Source organism: Mauremys mutica, chromosome 1 (assembly GCF_020497125.1).
Source record: "Mauremys mutica isolate MM-2020 ecotype Southern chromosome 1, ASM2049712v1, whole genome shotgun sequence".
In the NCBI taxonomy this organism is placed as follows: Eukaryota; Metazoa; Chordata; order Testudines; family Geoemydidae; genus Mauremys; species Mauremys mutica.
In genome coordinates, this window is record NC_059072.1 from 38,239,265 (window position 1) to 38,258,625 (window position 19,361).

The following is a 19,361-nucleotide window of genomic DNA, read 5'->3' on the forward strand; positions in this document are numbered from 1 at the left end:
AGAGATGAGAGAAAATTATTGTAGGAACAAGTTTTTAAGTATTTTCCAGCCCTCTAATAGCCTGAATAAATTATAACTCATCATTAAAAAATAAGATTCCATTTCACAGTTTCTCATTTCTTTTTTTTTTTTGGACTTTGGCCAGCTAAAAAGATACTACAGCATCTAACCCAGCAGGTCTAATTTTAGGCTCATTAGCTTTGTTTCTCTTTACAGGCAGGCACATTCATATCACACCATTTTCTGTCCTCTGCCTGCCTGCTTCATTCTTGAGAGCTGGCAGAGGTTTGGTGGAAAATATATATGTATGTATAAATGACAGTTACCCACTGCTCCTCCAAAACAAGGCTTCCATAGTTCTTTTGTAGCCTTTCAGAGTCTCTCTCCTGAAGACTATAACGGCTGTCAGCCGTTAGATAGTGCAGGCTCAGCATGAAAGGAGAAGAAAGTGGCAACAAAATTTCAGGGCTAGATGAGGGTCTGACATATGACTTGCAGGGTACCAGAAATATACAGGGAGCTTGGTCCAAATAGTTATAAAGTTTAGGGAATAGAAAAATAAAAGGATATTTTATAGAGTTCTGGTTTTATGAGGCTCGGCTGCTTGTTTGCCAAACATAATGGATACACACTCGTCCATTTTTGGAGGAAAAACACCCCCCAAACACACTGTGAGCTTCAAATGAGATTATTTTTTCTATTGTTTGTAAAAGGCATCATCATACAGAACTGCAGCTTTTAAAACATCTAGCCTCCTTACAGAATGTCACAGTGCTCTTGGTTAGTTCTTAAGAAAGAGATCAAAGTAAGATTTTCAGGTCTTGATGTTCCTGTTCACACTGTGTTCTTTCTGTTCTGTCTGCACAACACTGAACAGAACTCAATTTGCCAAGCAAGTGACAAGAGAACACATTTGTCACTACTTTGTTCTTTTATAAACCCATGAGTGCACTCCAAAGGAGTAATGTGAAAAAAATGTTCCCTGGTTATAGATTTAGGAAGGATGATTTTCTTTAGTGGACCAGATTCTACCTTAATTTATACCTGCATAACCCAAACTAATCCGCTGGGCCAGATGCTGATGTGAATTGGCATATTTCCATTGGCTTCAATGGAGCTACACTCATTTAGACCAACCAAGGATCCGTGTCATTCTATTTTAATATATTATCTGCCAGATTACTTTAGTCTCCTTTTTTTTACAATAATATTTGGTGCAACTCAAAATAATATACTTGCTATGTTACAACCTGACTGATCCATTATTAAGAATGCATGTCAAAATGCTTTTTATGCTACTGGGTTAATTAAATGACTTTTAAAGCTAACATGGTTGTCATTATTCAATTAATACAAGACTAAATACCAGTTTTTTCTAGGGATTTAATGTATGCAATTTGTTCTCTTTTTAAAATGTTATATTCCAAATAGGAACACAGGAAATACAGGCATCACATGAACAAGATACACTCCTGCAATCCGAATAGAACCCTAAGCAAGAGGCACAGAGAGAGAGAATAAAAGAATCTTTTTATGTGACAACTGATATAATAGCAGAAAGGTAATTGTCTCCAAGTTTACAAGGTAATAAATGGCTCCCAGTGGCTGATGAACATCAAAGCCATCGGCATTTTACAGGCAGAAAAGCTGAGTGTACTTACTAGACCCTTGAACTCTAGCACAGAGTCTATCAGAAAGCAATAATGGTTTAAAGTTTGATTACGTTTTTAACTTATATTTTATTACAATTTATAGTTTCCTTACATGGATCCAATCATACATAAAACAGAAGGCTGTAATCAGCACTCACAACACATATAAAATGCAACCTAAGGAGATCCTACAGTTAAACCAAATCTGATGAGCAAACCCAGCTAAGATTTACACTGTCCATATGTGATGGCAAGTCTACACTTAAAACGCTGCATCAGCACAGCTGCACCGATGCAGCTGCATCACTGTAGTATTTTAATGAAGACACTCTACGCCAGTGGGAGAACACTCTCCCATCAGCATAGTTAATCCACCTCTCCAAGTGGATTTTTCAGATCCCTGAGTGACATGGTTATATTGATGATGGTCTGAAATAGCCCAAGTGAAGGAGCAACTCCTTAGAAAAGTCAAAAGTGACAAGAGAAACATAACAAAGTGGAGGTGGGAGAGGGGAGAAGGGGAGAGAAGGGGAAGAAAAGAAGCATAAATGTCTAGAACCTGAGATGTGTGAAGAATTGAGTCCATACTGAACTCTGCTATGAATAACTCCCATGCACATAGTTATCTAGCACACAGACATAATGTTGAAGGACTGTTCCAGAAATACCATAGTTAAAGAGGTAAGAAGCAACATGAAAGAGTACTTCATTTTGCAGTGAACAATGACCTCTATCTCCATAGTAGCTTTTATTTGATAATGCCATCATATTTTATATTTACTTAAGCCCAGATCCTCAGATGTATGTAGGTGCCCAACTCCCATCAAAATCAATACATTTGTTTCTCTTTCACCATTAAAGATCCCATCGAGTTTCAGAAACCATATGCATACAACACAAATGAAATACAGCTATCTCCAGGGTGGAGATGGGCAGCTAGATAGACGACTAATTCAAAGTTTTCTTCTCAAAAGTAGGAATTGAAGAAATGTTCTTCAAGGGCTCTGTGGTAAACCCCTAGTCTTATTAAATATGCCATGGGGTATTTAATGGCCAAACACAACCTCATTTTTTAAGATCTGATATATATAACCCACATTTAGCAAAGCAGATGATACTCACTTTATCTAACAAAATTATGAAGGGTTGAGTCAATCTCACTGACAGCTGAACCTGTGAGATCAGGCAGATTAGGTATTGTTAAGCTATAGTTAAGAGCACTAAACTTATCTGTTGGCACCAGTATATTTCATCCTTATTTGCCTTACCATCTATGTCAATGGAAACACTCACAAATAAGGTACTGCACAACTAAGGCAGGCAGAATCTGACCCTTGATTACCTATATTGTGTAAATACCCTTTCAGTCTGCTCATTTAAGTCACCAGCTATAATCACCTTGTCAGTAGAAAATATTCATACTGAATGTGTTCATTGTAAAAAACATTTGAGTGAAAACTTAGTGTCATTTAAATAAATGGCAAAACTCCCATTGACTTCAATGGGTCAAGGATTTACTCCATTTTTACTAAATATATTATTATATTTATTACATAAATTAAAATCAGTTAATCCATTACAAATCACAATACATGGGTAGTATGAGAACAGGTTGGATAATTGTAACATTATGAATAACAGCCAACATAAATTAAATACAGAAATCAGATTAATCAAATAGTAAGTAATTATACACTGCAAGTTGCAGAGAATGACAGAGAAGGTGAGCAGCACATGAGATAAAGACCCACCATTAGCCTGAAACTCTTATTGGTGTGCCCAGAAAAATGAGATAATTATAGAGAACTCTCAAAAATGCTATTAAGAAACCTAAATTACAATAATTAACCCTTCCCCAACCAATATTATAAAACAAGAGATATATTTAAAAACAAAACAAATATTCCCAAATATTTCCTCCACCAGGAGCACATATTTCTATGTGCAGTGTGTATCAAGAGGCCCATAAAAAATAAAAGTTTTAAATTAAAACCATAAACTCACTCCAAAAATGTTACCTGAAAAGTCCAAAAGATTATTTCAGCAGTGAACTCCATACCCAATTCACATGTTAAAAATATCCAATAGAAACATCTTGACTGTGAGAGCCATTAGATTTTCCACTGTTGTAAAATATGGTTCAATCCAACCATCAACAGAGTCCCTCAATAAAATTAATCCCTTCTCCTTCAGCACATCTGCCCTCTCCCTCCCCCGCCCACTTGCATGACAAATCTTGTCCTCTTTTTGAGTTCTAAATATGTATGACTATTCCAGTTTACCAAAACTCTGACTCATGGGGAAAAAATGTGCTAAGCTTGTGGATTCTACACATCAGCCATTGAAAATGAATAGAGATTGATACTGAGGTAGCATGGGACCGCTGAAATGCAGCTTTTGGGATTAAAAAGGCTTTCGCTTCTAAATTGTCAGTTAAAATTCAGAACAGGTAAGTAATGAATGAAAATTGTTTACCATCAGATGACTATTCTCTTGTACATGGGAAGTGAGTTGGTAGTGGTCTTTGTGGTGGTGGTAGGCAAGTGTTATCATAATACCATCACCACACTTCATATGAAACTTTGTTGACGGTCTCAGGAGAAAGGCAAGGACTGAATGAGCTGGTTGACTGAACTGCCTTCCCTTATCTCTACAGTTGGCCACTCCAGGTCAGTTCTGCCCAGTTGCTACCCTGTGCTCTTTGAATAGTAAACAGAGGCCTACGGTCTAGTAAGGATGTCAATCTAGTAGTCGCTCTCATGGGCGCTGTATTTAGCAGAACATTAATAACTACGACAACAGAGAAATTCGTGAGTTCTAAGAAAGGCCCACAAGCTTTCCTTATAATTCCCCTCTACTTTTCTTGAATAATTTTTATGTTGCTAAGTTGTTCACCAACTTTTATGCTTCTTATTTAATCTTCTTATCCTCATCACATATTACAATAGGTAAACCAAAACATCCTAGCAGATGATAAGTACTGAATTAAAAGAAGCTTCATGAACACCTGCAAAAACCTCTGTTATGGGGGCCAGTGTTTTCAGGGACAATCTAATTATTTTAATAACAGCTGTGTGGTAGAGCAGCAGTATATTATTGAGAGTGTCCATTATTGAAAAAGAATACCTCCATGCTGAGAAGTCGCTCAGTTGCTAAGAAAAATTCAGAAGTTCATTGAGAGATAAAGTTTTTATGTATTCCCTTTCAGGTATAAACCTAGTCACTATTGGTTGATGGACTCTATCTGACAAAATATTTCTACTTATTCCACAAAAGGTTTTGATGTCTCATTCAGCTGAAAGTGGATCTGGGAAATCGCTTGGATTTCCAGGTCCTTAAAATCGCTCTCCTTTATGATGTGTTCCCTTTGAGATTGAAATGTGGTGCTATTTTGATATTAATATATTATTAATAATAATACTGTAATGTCTTTCCAGGAATTATTATTCATAATTGTTGATTAGATAGTTTATTCAGATTATTTTAGATAGTGGACTTAATATCACCCACTGAAATTCCTTCCTTTCAACTTCTTCACAATGCAATCTTGAGCAGTTATTCTGCTGTGTATCAGAGTCAATAACTGTCCATTCCATTATTTGTTCTTCCTTTACTTTTTTAAACAAAAGATAATAAAGTATCTTTATAACACAATCACTTATTTTCTAAAAACTCCTGGGTTGTCAAGAAGACTCTATAATTTTCACAAACTTTTATGGCATGTCATGAAAGCTGAACACTAGCAGTTTTCTAGATCATTTAGGAGTCACAGGCTTTATGCAGGAATTATGAGGTAAAATTCTATGGTCTGTGTTATGCAGGAGGTCAGACTAGACAATCTTAAAGGATCTTCTGGCATTAAAATCAGTGAAAAGAACTCCAATGCCTAAGAAATAAATCCAGACATCAGTGTATCCAGGGACATAGCTCCAGAACTGCTATCCATTTACCCACAAGACAAAGTCATTCAACCCAACCCACTATTACAATCCTTTGCATACTTTGTGTGAACATTACACCATTTATGTTATGAAGAGACAAGAAAGGCTACTACAAAAATCTTCATTGTAAAGAGCCCCCCAAAGCTCTCACATTTCACCACCAAGTAAACTTGTTTTCTCTTTGTTCATCAGGAGTTGCAACAGTGAATAAGTTAGGTCAGCTACGGCGATGCAATGTGTCCACCACCTCTTCATTCCTCATGAGAGGCTTGAAAACCCAGATGATTCTTTTACTAAATTGACTAGATATCCCAGGCTAGACATGTTCTAGTTATTTTTAAAGCTCTGGAACTCATGGCTTGGAAGCATACACAATTAGTGACCATGCAGAAAAACTTAGTATAGCATGAGTAGATGGCAAATGCCTAGAAGACCTAGATTTTGCTGATGATATTGCTTTACTGAGTGACAGTCCTGAAAATTTACAGACAGACAACCTGGCAAAAACAGCAGGGAAGGCAGGGCTCAAAATTAGTTATGCTAAAACAAACATCCTTGAAATCAAGACATCAAACAGTAACACATTGGCAGGCAAAAATACAAAATAAAAAAGTAAAACAGTTTGTCTGCCTGGGCAGCACCATATTGGCCACTGAAGACCACAAGAAGTAACTGACACTGAAGATAGGAAAGGCATCCACAGCATTTACTAAACCTACTGACATATGGTAATCAAAGATATATACTATCCTAACAAAACTGAGATAGTTCAATTCAGGCATAATATCAGTGCTAACATATGACTGTGAGAGCTGGAGATCTACCAAAAGTGGTAGACAGGAGACTAGGCACTTTCAAAACTAAGTGCCTATAAAGATTCTGGGCATTGGTGGGTAAGTCTTCATTACCAGTACAGAGATCCATGAAATCACCAACCAGCAGTTTCCACCACAAACAGAAAAAAGTGCAGGACATATTTGGGTCATGTACTCCACATGCCAACACACAGACTCCCCCATGAAGCTGTAAAGTGGAAACCAACTGGTGTGAGGAAATAAAGGTACCCAAGAGAAACCTGAAAAAGAAAGCTCTTAGCAGGGAGGGCAGAACAGTCCATCTCAACATCATAGAACAGATGGAAGCAGCAGCAAATGACAGAGGACTGGAAGAGACAGGTTTCTGCCCTGTGCGCCAACATTGTCATGAGGAGGATGTAGGAGGAAAAAAGAATAAAATGCCAAGCAAAAATTAGACACAAGGTTTTTATCTACCTTTTGACTGTCTCCTCAAACCCTCTCCCCTCTTTTCCCTTCCCTCTCTATTCAAAATCTATCTAATTAAAAGAATAAATCAAAGGCATTCTGCATAATCTTCCACTAACTTCCCCATGCAGACTTTCCTCAGTCTGTTCAGACTTCTATTTCTAGCTGCCTATCTGATATCTTCTCCATCATCTTTGACCAAAAAAAATCAGTTCCCAGAGCAATGCCAGGACAAAAAAGGCTAACATGATCTCTGGATTTATAAACAAGGGAGTAATGAGGCATAGGAATAGGGACATAATATTATTTCTATATATAGTGTGGTGAGGCCACTACTAGAATACTTTGTTCAGGCCTGTTGTCCACCTATTAAAAAAAGATGTTAAAAAGATGGGGAGGGTACACAGAAGAATGATTTGAAGGATGGAAAACACCCTTACAATGAAAGACTAATATTTAGCTCCTCAAAGAGCTGTTTAAGAGGTGGATTATGGTCTGAAGGGAGAAGGTATCTAATACGAGAGGGCACTGTACTCTGTCTACTAAAAGCATAATGAGCTCCAATGTCTGGATATTGAAACTAAAAATATTCAAACTGGAAATAACACTCATTTTTAACAATGAGGGTAATTAACCTTTGTAACAGATTACCAAGGGATGTGTGTGGTAGATTCTCCATCATTTGAAGTCTAAAAAACTAGATTAGACATTTTTCTTAAAGACACACTGTAATTCAACACCAAGTTATAGAGCTTGATGCAGGAATTACTAGGTGAAATTCTATAGCTTATGTTATTCTCTAGTTTAACTCTGAAGGTATGTCTACACTTGCAGCAGAATGTAGAGTACAGGCTTTGCCTGCTCAACCACCATGGGTGTAAATAGCAGTGTAGATGGTGACGCATGGCTTAGGTAAGCATAGGAGGGTGCCCTATAGTCCCGAATCCTAGGGTATATAATCTGCAGAGCTCTCTACATGTCCAAGCAGTGCCTCCCATGTCTACACTGCCTTTCCACACCATGAGTAACTACGCACCGCAGTGAAAATTGTGGATGCTGCCTCCCTTTCACTGCACTGTGTAGCCACACATGTAGTGCCTGTACTCTGCATGCTGCCATTAGTGTAGACATAGCTTGAGTCTGCTTCACAATTTCTTTTCTGCTGCTCCCCTCCCACAGCTCAGGTGAGAAGTAAATTACTGCAGCTCTTTACTGGATACAGGTTACAGCCCCCTCATGCTGGTTAACTTCCACTGGCTGGTATGCTGCAATGGTGGAGCTATAGCTCCCAGCTTCCCTGCCCATATGCTTAGAGGGAGGTCAGAATCTGGCCCACTACGTAGTTTGCAGCCACAAAATAGCACTCAAAGTACATGATACTTGATGCACAGTAAATTATTTTGCAATATACTAAATCCTTCAGCATGTTTGAAACACCAAAGTTAAATGCAGCATTTGTCACTCATCGCTATTTCCACCCACACATGTATTATTTCATAATCCATCGCAGCATCCTTCAGAGCAGCTGAACTGCATAAATTCTCCATGTATTAATATTTTGATTAACAGTTTAATAAAAAATAATGACTCTCTTAAGCACCACTAGTGAAGCGTGAGCATATTATTGTGAGCAATCCACTCGCTGAAAAAATAATTTTGCTCTTTAAATATATATATATATATGTGTGTGTGCCAGAGAGCGGGTTGTTAAAGTGTAAAAAAAGAGACTATGTAGGTGCCATTCGCCTCTGAGTCAGCAGCTAGCATTTCACAAAAATTAGCATTTTAAGCATAAGTGCTACCCCTACATGCTATGAGCCATCCATCCTGTATAATCATGTACACATAGCCTGCTGCACTCTGAGGGTGCTTCACAGTTTATGCAGTCTAAAGGGTAACAAACTGATTCACTGTAGATTAGTCATGTGTAGCTGGTCACGCTGAAGACACACTTACCATGAGAGAGCAATCTGTGTCCTGGTCAGGGAAGGAGAAGTTGACAACACACATAGGATTGCAGAGACACTTGCAGCTTTCTCAGAGGTTGAAGGTGAACATCTGCAAGTGGGTGAACTGTGTTTACTACTGGAGGTAATTAATGATCAGTAATTAACACACAGGGAGGAGATGAAAAGGTTTGTTGGGACAATTAAATCTTATCTCTTTCTGATTTTAGGCTATTTAAACAACACTAGCACAGTAAACTAGCAGTCCTAATTACTTAAGAAGGATTGTACATGCTATTAGACTGAATTCATAATAAAGGATCTCTATCTAATAGTTCTGGGACATGTTGCCAGCCTAGAATAGGGTCACAATGCCCTGCAAACTATGTACTACAGTATTACACCTATTTTCTTTGAAAGTTCTAAGACACGGTGACACCGAGCTGTTCTTCATTGAGTGCCTCTGATAAATCCAAACTGTCAGATTGCCGGTCAAAGGTAAATGGGACATTAAAAAAAAAAAGAATTGACCTTTTATGCAAGGCTTGCCGCAGTAAGTGGTTCATACGAAGGGACTTGTGTAACTGTGTGCCACCAGATGGGAAAAGCTGTTTTGTATGTGGACAGCATGACCTCCTTTATTTATTCTTTTGTCCTGGAATGGTTTCACAGTTGCCATGGCTTTTCAAGATGTGTGAGGTCTGGGGTAGAGATACAATTGTATATAGGAGCAGACATTTGTAAAAGATCTGTGAGGCACCGCTTTACAATTATTACAGTGGATAAGGCATACCCAGGCTCATTATTTCCTCTGAATAAAAGCAGAAACCCTGTAGGCTCAGAGGAGATCTAAGATGACATATTGGGTCATATCACGCCCTGTAAAGGCGAAACCCAGAGTAAGGAGGCACAGTGTACAGAAAACTCTGCAAAGTTCCCACATAAGGAGAGATTTGGGGAAGAATTTGCATGAGAAGAACAAGGTGTCGCCTCTGTGTCCTCACAAAATCTTGCATTCTGGAAAAAGAACAAAGGAAGGGGTTGCCACTGCAGGCTGTTCCCTGACCGTTTGGCGTCCTTTGTAACCCTGATGCCATTTGCTCGTCTGCCTGTCAAATACCCAATCCCCAAGATGGTGGTGCAGGTGCAGATCTGGATTAAAAGCTGCAGAAAGCAGCGTTAATTCTTGCACAGACATCCATGGGGTTTGTGTGTGAGAGTGTTGCACAGGTGGATTCTCTCTGGCCCCCAAAACTCACCTCTTTGCAGAGGGCTTCTGTGTTGCTTTCCTATCTTCTATTCTCCCCACCCCATTTCCGCCCACTTTTGCTCCTCTCCAGACCCTTGCATGCATGAGAGTATCAGACTCATTATTTTTAAAGATATGCTGTAAGCCTTTAAGAACTGATTAGTCGGAATGGCCTCTGCAGCCCAGTTAAAAAAAACCAAGATTATCCCCCAGAGGATCTTAGTGGAAAGGCCCCAGGCCAGCCAGCATCTACAATTAGTTAGCTGGAAATAAGTATTAATTCAAAAACACCTAGAGCTGGTCAAATGATCTATTCTGCATAATAGAACTGATGGATTTGGGCACGTTTTGTTGAATATATGATTCATTATACATGTTTTTATCACTTGACCTGCTCCAAAAGCAACCAAAAAAGGGTTAGCTATGGCAATTAGGCCCTGATTCAGCAAGATATGTAAGCAAGTGTGGTTCTTAAAGCATGTGAGTAGTCCCACTGAAATTATCTGACTATTCTTGTGCTTAAAGTTACGCACATGTTTAAGTATCTTGCTGGACTGGGCCTCAGGCAGGACACATATTACAAAGTGAAAATGTAACAAATTAGGGTATGAGTTAACCTGGACTCTTATCTGGGTTTTAGACCAACCCCCCCTACAGTCCACACTGAAAAACCTAGAACCTGGGTTTATATGTGATTTGAACCTGTGCTTACTTACCTCGCTGGAATATAGATTAAACCCTGAGTTTTACTTTAACCTGGGCTCTCACCCACCTACTTTGCAGTGTGGACACAGGCTACTACTCAGGTTCCAGAACCCAGGTGCCGATAGTCTGCCAGTGCCTTCCCACAATCCTTCAATATCCATATTTTTTTGACTTTCTACCTCCTCCCTTCCCCACCAGCAGTCACTTACCAGTTTATTCGGAGTCACAGAGTTTATGGCCAAAAGGGGCCACTAGATGATCTACTCTGATGTCCTGTATATAACCACCCTGCACTCACACAGCAACTGAAAGATAGCATAGTCCACAGAAGACTATCCTGTTATATGCCACAAGCCGAGAATAGGAGGACTTGAGGTGGGGACCAGTGCCCTGCAATAGCAAGGAAATGAGTAAGAGAACTATACCCAGATAACTTGCTAAGTGACTTGAACCCCAAGGGGAAACAACCCCAAAATTACTGCCAATCTGGCCTGGGGAAAAATTCCTTCCTGACCCCACATATGGCAATCAGTTAGATCCTGAGTATGTGAGCAAAAACCAGCCAGCCATGCACCTGAGAGAGAGAATGCTTGGTGCCAAATCCAAGCCCTACCCATCCTGTCCAATGTCCCATGTCTGGTTGTGGCAAAGGAGATTAAAACAAAAACAAAACAGAATACATTTGGGTAGGGGAATCCCTTTCTGCCCCCTGCAGGAAGCCAGCTGAAACATGGATCAGTGTTTAAACCCTACATTCCACATGGCCTGCTCCATTTCTACACAGCACTCAAACAGAACTTGAACTGAGGTAATGTCTGGAAGAGCCTCATCCAACAGGGCTGCGAGCAGGCCAGAGACTTCCACCAAGGTTCTGGTGTGAGGTCAGTAAGGTCCACAATTTGGGGAGTAGAACCTGAAATCACCTCTACAAGAACATCTCCCAGTGGCTGGTAAAGGAGAGGATTAAACAGACAGCAATTTAGTGCAGGGAGAAAATAAAAAAAAAACCCTGAAGGTCACCTACCACAAGGGAAAACGATTCCAGTGACAAGTATGGAAACTCATCACCAACCAGCCCCTACTACAAAGAGTTTGACCTGGTGCTCGGCACTGCCCCCTGCAAGGAGTCCGGTGTTGTGCTTTGGAGACAGAATGAGATTATTTTGCGGGGAGGAGCCAGAGGGACCGGTGGAGCCAGAGGTGACCCTGACAGAAAAAGAACCAGAGAAGCTGGAACAGACCTAGAGCTAGCACAGATCCATCAGGCAGAGGGGATTGGAGGATGTCCTCATCCTGGAGTCCATGGACCTGTTTAGGGAAGATCCCAGACAGCTATTTTGGAGCAGTTCTCTGGCCTAAGTTATATAAAAGATCAGATTAGATCACAATGATCCCTCCTGACCTTAGAATCTATGAATTGCCTAGAGAGGAAGCAGCATCACTACCCCAGCTGGGTAAGAGGCTGCTGTCACTTTTGTTATTGTTTGAGGGGAAATCACAATGTAAGTAGGAAGGTTTTGCCAGTTTATGACTAATGTAATTATTGTTTTGAAGGCTATTTCTTGCTGTGGGGCAGCCTTTGCATTTCCCCAGCCCAGGGGTGGCTCTAGACATTTTGCCGCCCCAAGCATGGAGGATCCGCTGGTCCTGTGGCTTCGGCGGACCTCCCACAGGCGTGCCTGCAGGAGGTCCGCCAAAGCCGCGGGACCAGTGGACCCTCCGCAGGCAAGCTGCCGAAGGCACCTTGCCTGCCGCCCTAGCGCTGACCGGCAGAGCGCCCCCCGCGGCTTGCCGCCCCAGGCACGCGCTTGGAGAGCTGGTGCCTGGAGCCGCCCCTGCCCCAGCCCCACTCCCTTCCTGCTTGAATACACAGATGTGTCTTTTCAACACCACCCACTCCTCCTTCACAGTGGACCAGCAGTGCCACAATATCAATCAGTGGACTCCTGGAACAGACATGTGCGTGAGCAAATGCACCCTGTTAACTTTCTCGCTGTGCTACAAGTGGGGAGAGAGAAAAGGTATCCTGTCATTGCATTAATGGCAATGACTGCAATATCACTGCTATTGTTTGTACTTTGTATGTTTCACTTCTTTTGACATTTGCACTATATAGCTGGCAGCTGCACTGCCCGTGTTTTTTTTCAATAAAGTATTTGGCTGCACAACCCATCGGTGTGTGAGTGCTTGGGAAACACAAGGAGGCAAGATGTTTAAACCACAGTTTTTAATAAAGTCTCATAACAACAAAAGATAAACTGATTAATATGACACATCACATTCCTGCACATCATCACTTTTCCCCATGCAAAGCAAGGATGTGGGCACACATGATACCCCTGACTTCCCTGGCTCTCTGGGCCCAGTCCCAGTGAGCAGAAATATACTTTCTGGTTATCTGACCAGGTCTGTAAACCAGCACTATGTTCAAAAGCTCTCCCCCTTATTCTCTGCACTTTATCCTTGCCTATGTTGTGCAGTGTGCAGCACACTCAAGTTATTCAAATAGAGTGGGCACACTGACATCCAAATGGGTTTGTAGGCTGTACCCTCTTGTCTTCAATTAGCCAAATGTACATCCAACTACAATATTGTGACTGCTCAGGGTGTAATTAAACTTTATTCTACCAGATGCTCTCACATCATGACTCTGAGCATTAAAGGATAGTCTGGGTACCCTAAAACAGCAGTGGGCACAGACACACTTTCAGTATCCATATTATTGGGAAGAAATGAAATCTCTTTGTGTCCAAATCTTTAAATACTGGCATTATGCAACCTGCTGATGCATCCCACATTGGTGTTCATGAACCTACTTATATGGTCATTCAGAATCTACACAATGAGCAAGATCCTTTCCAATTGATATACTCGTGTGCCCCCTGCGAGGGGCAGACAATGGGCGTATAAACCTTTGATGATCCCAGTGGATTTCAGCAACCCCATTCTCTCAAAGCCAGCAATAATTGCAGGATTTTTAGCAATTTTCACTACCCATGGTAAAACACAGCAAAAAACTGCCTCACAAAATTCCCATCACCACAACACCAGTAGTACATTTGCCAGCACCAAACTAGTTAGCCACTGACCTGTAGCAGTTTGGAGTAGACAACTTCCAGATGGCAATAGCAACGCACTTTTGTCTGGTATGGCCTCTTTCACCCAGGAGTCCTGTTGCTGAAGGATTGGGGTGAGCTCCTCGCACAACTCCATGAAGTTGGCCTTCCTCATGCAGAAGCTCTAAAGCCATTGCTGGTCAACCAGGTCAGCATGATGATGTCCTACCACGACTGTGTGCTTGTGGTCTTGCTCCAGAATTGCTGGCCAGCGAAGGGGGAGTCTACAGCTATTAAAACCTGCATCAGATAGCTCCAATGCTCCATGAGTGCATCCAGCCTCCATGATCTCCTCACTAATGGCCACTGCTACCTTCTGCGACTGACAAGCCTCATGACTTTATCTGCCTCCAGTTGCAGAAATGGGTATTGCATTAATATCAACATCTGCAACAGGTCATGGTCCTGAGTTGGATCCATGCCTTGGCATTGGCTGGAATGGAGGCCAAGGACAGAAGTGAAGAGAGTGCAAAGCTGGAAGTGACAGTTAACTGTATTAGTAGTTGTGACAATCAGGGTCCAGACATACCAAGGGGGAGTACAGGGGATCTGAACACCAAAGAATCAAGTGATTGTGTATAAAAGTGTATCGAGTAAGGCCTTTTTTGAAAGCTGGTGACACACTAGTGATTAACATCATTGTGAAATGTATATATTAACACTATAAGAAGAATTATGGATGCTTACCGATATTATGCTTTAAAGGCTGTGGCCAAACAGGGAGAAACAGGTTTTCTTGCAGACAGAAAAGAGGGTTCTCACCTGCTGCCTACAGTTCAGCCAGTGGCAGACCCACCTGCAGTATTGTAAGAGAGGAATCATAGAATCATAGAATATCAGGGTTGGAAGGGACCTCAAGAGATCATCTAGTCCAACCCCCTGCTCAAAGCAGGACCTAATCCCCAACTAAATCATCCCAGCCAGGGCTTTGTCAAGCCTGACCTTAAAAACCTCGAAGGAATGAGATTCCACCATCTTCCTAGATAACACATTACAGTGCTTCACCACCCCCCTGGTGAATAAGTTTTTCCTAATATCCAGGGGCGGCTCTAAGAATTTGGCCGCCCCAAGCATGGCGGATTGCCGCAGGGGGTGCGCTGCCGGTCCCATGGTTCCGGGGGACCTCCTGCAGACGCACCTGCAGAGGGTGCGCTGGGAGGGCGGCAGGCGGCTCCGGCGAACCTTCCGCAGTCATGCCTGCGGAAGGTCCACCCGAGCCGCGGTACCAGCGAACCCTCTGCAGTCATGCCTGCGGGAGGTCCGCTGGTCTGGCGGTTCCAGTGGACCTCCCACAGGCATGACTGCGGAAGGTCCCCCGGAGCCACCTGCCGCCCTGCTGGCAAAATGCCGCCCCAAGCGCGCGCTTGGCGCGCTGGGGTCTGGAGCCGGCCCTGCTAATAACCAACCTAAACTTCCCCCACTGCAACCTGAGACCATTACTCCTTTACTCCTTGTTCTGTCATCTGGTACCACTGAGAACAGTCTAGATCCATCCTCTCTGGAACCACCTTTCAGGTAGTTGAAAGCAGCTATCAAATCTCCCCTCATTCGTCTCTTCTGCAGACTAAATAATCCCAGTTCCCTCAGTCTCTCATACATCATGTACGCCAGTCCCCTAATCATTTTTGTTGCCCTCCACTGGACTCTTTCCAATTTTTCCACATCCTTCTTGTAGTGTGGGGCCCAAAACTGGACACAGTACTCCAGATTAGGCCTCACCAATGTTGAATAGAAGGGAATGATCACGTCCCTCAATCTGCTGGCAATGCTCCTACTTATACAGCCCCAAATGCCGTTAGCCTTCTTGTCAACAAGGGCACACTGTTGACTCATATCCAGCTTCTCATCCACTGTAACCCCTAGGTCCTTTTCTGCAGAACTGCTGCCTAGCCATTCAGTCCCTAGTCTGTAACAGTGCCTGGGATTCTTCTGTCCTAAATGCAGGACTCTGCACTTGCCTTTCTTGAACCTCATCAGATTTCTTTTGGCCCAATCCTTTAATTTCTCTGAGTCCCTCTGTATCTTATCCCTACCCTCCACCATATCTTCCACTCCTCCCTGTTTAGTGTCATCTGCAAACTTGCTCAGGGTGCCATCCACGCCATCCTCCAGATCATTAATGAAGATGTTGAACAAAATCAGCCCCAGGACCAATCCTTGGGGCACTCCGCTTGATACCGGCTGCCAACTAGACATGGAGCCATTGATCACTACCTGTTGAGGCCGATGATCTAGCCAGCTTTCTATTCACCTTAAAGTCCATACATCCAGCCCATACTTTAACTTGCTGGCAAGAATACTGAGGGATATCAGATCAAAAGCTTTGCTAAAGTCAAGGAATAACACGTCCACTGCTTTCCCCTTATCCACAGAACCAGTAGTCTCATCATAGAGGGCAATTAGGTTAGTCAGGCATGACTTGTCCTTGGTGAATCCATGCTCACTGTTCCTGATCACTTTCCTCTCCTCAAAGTGCTTCAAAATTGATTCCTTGAGGACCTGCTCCATGATTTTTCCAGGAGGTGTGACTCAGGGAGACCTGCAAATGCCAACTGGCAGAGGGCACACCATACCATACCATACCATTACTCTCATCAGGCCTGGCACACTCATTACTCCCAACTGTCATCATCTGTAACTAAAAGGTGTTGTGTAAGATGTCATATGCAAACTGGTAACACCCTAGTTATTAATATTATCGTGTCATTTATGCAGCGGTGGTGTATTAAGAGTTATAGTCATGTGCTGGAAATATGGTCCTAAAATGTATTTGGCAGGTAGGGCTTAAGCCCAGCCTGCCCTAGACAAAGGAATGTTGGTTAGCTGGCTTGACTATATCTCCAGTGGAAATTAAGCAAAGTGAGACCAGAGGCAATGAAAAGGGCACTTATGTGTAAGGTAAACAAAGCCATCAAGCAAGCAAGTGGGGGAAGCTGGCCACTTAACCTCAGTGGGGGATGGAGACTGACTGCACCCCCAGGAAGCCTTCTTGAATCAGGGTCAATGAACTATGGAAGATATAAGCAGAGACAAAAAAGCCATTTTGTTATTCATTATTGAATGGATACAAAGGGCCAGACCATTTGAACTGTGAGAAAAATGGATCCTTTCAACAAAGGGTTTTTTGGAAACTGACTGTAGGTGTGAAACCTGCTTAGACCAAGGTTGTAACTTGCTGAAATTAAGTGTGCATCACTAGAAGGTATGTTTTGTTTTGTTTTACCGATAAACATAACTGAGTCTTCTATTCTTACTTGTTATCACTTAAATATCTTCTTGTTAATAAACTTACTCTTGTTTTTACTACAAAAACACTCCAGTGCCGTGAATCAAACTGAAGGATAAAATCCTCAGCCAAACTAACAGGCTGGTGCGTGTTCTGTCTCCCTGGAGGAAGCAGTCTAGATAACTTATCTGCAGATCCACTAAGAGGGACTGGACACTGCAAGAGAGACAGCTTGGAGAGACTTGGGACTGGAAGAGCTGTTGATGTCACCCTGTAATGAGTACCTGGGCTGGTGGAAGTCAGGGTGAGGTAATTGTGCTGTGGGTAGGCTACTGGTACCAGGTTTCTGAGATAAAGCTGCAGCACAAGAAGCACCCAGTGTTACAAGGCAGGAAGTGAAACAACCTCTTATTGGTCTGTGACCCTATAGCATCACAGTGGTATAAGAGCACTTCCACACAGGGGCTCAGGAAAGTCAGACAAGTTCTCCCACAATACACTGCAAAACAGTTCATAGAGCAGATATGCCCCAGAAATCCTAGTGGCTAATCTGGGTTACTGTAGCACAAGTGTGGACTCAGCTACACAACTATGACTCAAGCATCATTTATCAGCCTGGATAGTCACACCCAGAGAACTAATCCAGGTGCCCAGCCCTGCGTAAACTCGGCAGTGAAGACATGCCCTTAGAGTCTTGCACCCAGTGAGAGAGTTACTTAGCAGTTATGATCTCATGCCATGTAGTATTTTGACCAAAAATATCCTTTGTGCAGATTCCCATGATATCCAGCAATTTCATCTCTATAGCCCCAATAGGCTTTCTATGCTTAGCAGTGCCTGGCACATTAAAGTATGAAAATGCATCTGATATATTATAAATGACTTTCTGTACACCTCTGTCTGTTTTATGATATATAAACAAGCTGTACCGGGGCACTCCTTTTGCATGCCATCTATTTCTAAACAAAGTATAATGAGAATAAGCATAAAAATCGATAGGATAAGCAAAGATTTAGAATAAAAAGAAAGAAGTTTAAAAGTTTGTTTGTGTTTAAATATCCAATAGACCAATAAAAGTAGCAGAAAAATGCAAGAGATTTAAAGGTTAATTTGTCGACAAAAGAGGCAAGCAATTAGCTTACTCTTTACAAATAACTTCCTGCCTTAGTTTTCATAAGGTATATTTGGAGGCAGTTCCTAGAAACAGATGTACATTTCTCAAGGGATGAAAAAAAATATAGAAAATAACCAAGATCATGCTGGAGCAAATGATGAAAAGGTAGAACATCTGCCAAGCAACAAAACATTGGTGCTACTCTGGCCGCGTTCCACAATTCATGAATGGTAAAACTGAGAGGGCAAATTCTAGCAGATATATTGGACACATCTAGGGAGACTGAAAAGATACCACTGGCCTGATGGAAGCCATATAACATTTCAGTTTCAGGATGAGGAAGTTCTGGATCCACTGATCATCCCAGGTCTGAATGACAGTGTAGTCCCACCACTCTGCAGTGCTGCTCCAGAACCTCAACATATTTAAAGAAGTGGGATACTTGGTTGTTTTATTTTATTTTATTTTTTAAGCGAAGTTAATGTTTGTGGAAGACAGACAACCTTGGAGCCTGAAATCTTCCATTTATCCCCAGACCAGGCAGTGCTAACTACCCATATTTCCCCACTATTGTGCTTCAATCCTGACCTATAAGAAACCACTTTTAGCAGTGAAAGGGTAAAATCAGCCTTCAAGCTGTCCTTGACCTCCTTGCTGAAATTATGAGAAAGGGTGTCAATTAGTGTCAAATGTGGTAGTGTTTTGTGATGCTTGTCTGCTAGGAATTGGATTTAAACCATCAATTCATTTCACAAAGGCCATTAATAAGCCTTCAGATGATAATGAAAAGTGGAACTCTTATTGTACTTCAGCTTTTGGGGAAATTATTACTGTATATTAAAAACACTCATCAATTACATAGCAGGGGAATACCTAATAAGCTAGGATTTCATTAAGAATTATCAGCAGGCTTAACAAATGTGAAATAATTCTTAATACATCTGTGCATTTCATGAGAAGCTATGAAAAAATATTGAGAGAGAGAAGCTGTCAATAATTTACTTTGGCTGTAGGAAATCATATGATAAAATATTGCAGAAAAGAGTAATCTACAAAGACAGTGACTATGGTATGTGGAGAGAAAGTATCTGTTTAAATGGATATGGCTGAAACAGTTTAATATGTATCTTTTTTTTAAGCAACAAAAAAG

At 41.7% G+C, this 19,361-nt stretch overlaps 1 long non-coding RNA gene across 1 annotated transcript in view; it reads right to left on the reverse strand.

Annotated features, from left to right (window-relative positions):
• The window catches only part of LOC123349986, a 193,210-nt gene that overhangs the window by 109,272 nt on the left and 64,577 nt on the right, over nucleotides 1–19,361 (reverse strand). Inside the window, exon 3 of the long non-coding RNA XR_006573700.1 lies at nucleotides 8,812–8,913. This is a non-coding gene — a long non-coding RNA (uncharacterized LOC123349986). The remainder of the gene's footprint in view (nucleotides 1–8,811; nucleotides 8,914–19,361) is intronic.